The following is a 2,769-nucleotide window of genomic DNA, read 5'->3' as shown; positions in this document are numbered from 1 at the left end:
GGACAGCTTGAGGCTCCTGTCTCAATAAATAAATAAATAAACTTGCCAAGTTGGTGCAGTGGTGTGCCTATAGTCCAAGCTATTTGGGAGGCTGAGGTGGGAGGATTGGTTGAGCCTAGGAGTTCAAGCTGAGGCGACATAGTGAGACCTTGTCTCTTAAAAAAAAAAAACACTGTCCAAAAAGCTCCTCCTGTAACGCATAGGGAAAAGACTGGAGAATATACTGGAGAAAGTAAACATGCTGGGAAAAGACACAAACATAAACATCTGGGTGGGTCCTAGTAAAAATCATTGTACCATGAAGCTGCATTGAAACAAATTTTATTTTTATTTTTTGAGACAGTCTTGCTCTGTTGTCCCAGCATAGAGTGCAGTGGCATCATCACAGCTCACTGCAACCTCAAACCCCTGTGATCCTTTTGCCTCAGCTTCCCAAGGAGCTGGGACTATAGGCACCTGCCACTGCATGTGGCTAATTTTTCTATTTTTAATAGAGATAAGGTCTTGAACTCCTAAGCTCAAGCAATCTTCCCACCTCAGCCTCCCAGAGTGCTAGGATTACAAGCAGGAGCCACCATACCTGGCCCTCACTAAGGTTTTTAAGGCCTCATTCTTGAATATGAGCAGTCAAGGATCAGCAGATATTTGAGGCAAACCTCTAACTCGAAGTCAGAGCAAACAGAAAGAAGAAAGAGACAATACCGGGAGTAGAATAGGGGATAGGGAGGACAGGTAAAAGGAAATAATGTATTCACAAAATGGTAATAAGTGAACAACACACTTGGAATATAAAAAATAAGCTAAAATGTTGAAATTCAGGAACTGAGCCTGGTGGTTCATGCCTGTAATCCTAGAACTTTGGGAGGCGAAGGCCAGTGGTTTTCCTGAGCTCAGGAGTTCAAGACCAGTCTTGGCAAGAGCGAGGCCCCATAGCAGGTGCCCGTAGTCCCGGCTACTTTCGAGGCTGAGGCTGGATGATCTCTTGAGCCCATGAGTTTGAGGTTGCTGTGAGCTGTGCCCTCATAGCACTCTATCCAGGGCTACGGACTGAGAGTCTGTCTCAAAGAAAAAGAAAAATAATAAAATTTTGAAATTCAGTAGGAGACATAAAATTCAGGAAATTTAACGGGAAGTAGACCAAAAATTACAAAAAAGATACACAATGGAAGAGAAAATTGTATGAAAATCAGAGGTGAGCCAAGAGGTTCAACATCTAAGAGGAATTCTAGAAAGATCTGCAGATGAAGAAAAAATTATCAGAGAATAACACAAATTTTCTAAAACAATAGTTGAATTTATACCTCTTGAATTCCCAGAATAGTGAATTTTTTAAAACCCATGCTAATTTAATTAAATTTCAAAATGTTCAAAATGACAGGTAGATAAAGAGACCCAAGAGTAATAATAGCAAATATTCATACAGCATATACTCTGTGCCAGGCACTATGCACTTTATAGGTACCAATAATCTTCCAACAACCCCATTTTGCAAATGAGGAAGCCAAGGTACAGGAAGATGAAGAAATTTATCTAAGGTCACACAGGCAGTCTTGTGGGCTGACTCCAAACCCATGCTGCTGCTGCTTTTTTTTTTTTTTTTTTCCCTCTTTTTAAGTTGCCCAGGATAGAATGCCATGGTGTCAGCCTCCCAGCAACCTCAAACTCCTGGGTTCAAGCAATCCTTCTGCCTCAGCCTCCCAAGTAGCTAGGACTACAGGTGCTGGCTGTGATGTGTGGGTAATTTTTCTATTTTTAGTAGAGACAGAGTCTTTCTCTTGCTCAGACTGGTCTTAAACTCCTGAGATCAAGGGATCTTCCTGCCTCAGCCTTACAGAGTGCTAGGATTACAGGCATGAGCCACCACTTCTAATTGCTATGATCACAAATAAAAGTTTGGAGATAAGAATGACATCGTACTTCTCAATAGTGGACTGGAAGCTAGAAAACTATAAAACAATTTTTCACAGTAACCTCAAACTCTTGGGCTTAAGCAATTCTCTTGCCTCAGCCTCCCAAGTAGCTGAGACTATAGGCGCCTGCCAGAATGCCCAGCTATTCTTTTTGTTGCAGTTGTCACTGTTTAGCTGGCCCAGGCTGGGTTCGAACCTGCCAGCTTCAGTGCATGTGGCTGGTGCCATAACTACTGTGCTATGGGCAGCAAGCCAGAATAAAGATATTTTTAGGCACACATCATATCCCAATGGCTTCATCCCATGCACTCTTTCTCAAACTACTGGAAAATGTACTGCAATAAAACAAGAGTGAAAGAGAAAAACATGGGGTCCAGGAAATATTGCCTAGCCCAGGAGAAAGGTGGAGGTAAGAACTGCACAGCAGGCTCAAAGAGCAGCCACCCCATACTGGACCAGGAGAGCTGATAAAAATGGAGCCGATAGAGCATTTTTGTATTTAGTTGTGTGAAAAATGTTATTGGAAGGGTAATGGAAGATATAAAAAGAATTAGTGATAGTCATATAGAAAACTAGCAAAGAGAAATCAAAAAAATGAAGCAACCTAGCCAAAAAGAACTTTGTAAAGCAAATTCACTTATCAACTCCAGCCAAAAGTAAACTTGTAGAACAAGTGAGATGTAATCTTACTATAGCATTCAACAATGATTATTTACGGCTCGGCGCCCGTAGCTCAGTGGCTAGGGTGCCAGCCACATACACCGGAGCTGGTAGGTTCGAATCCAGCCCCAGCCTGCCAAACAACAATGACAACTACAGCCCCAAAATAGCCGGGAGCTGTGGTGGGCACCTGTAGTCC

This window comes from Otolemur garnettii, unplaced genomic scaffold (genome assembly GCF_000181295.1).
Source record: "Otolemur garnettii isolate 467f Iridium unplaced genomic scaffold, OtoGar3 scaffold00096, whole genome shotgun sequence".
Classification (NCBI taxonomy): Eukaryota; Metazoa; Chordata; class Mammalia; order Primates; family Galagidae; genus Otolemur; species Otolemur garnettii.
The sequence above is the reverse complement of the archived record's forward strand: the minus strand, read 5'-3'. Positions refer to the sequence as shown.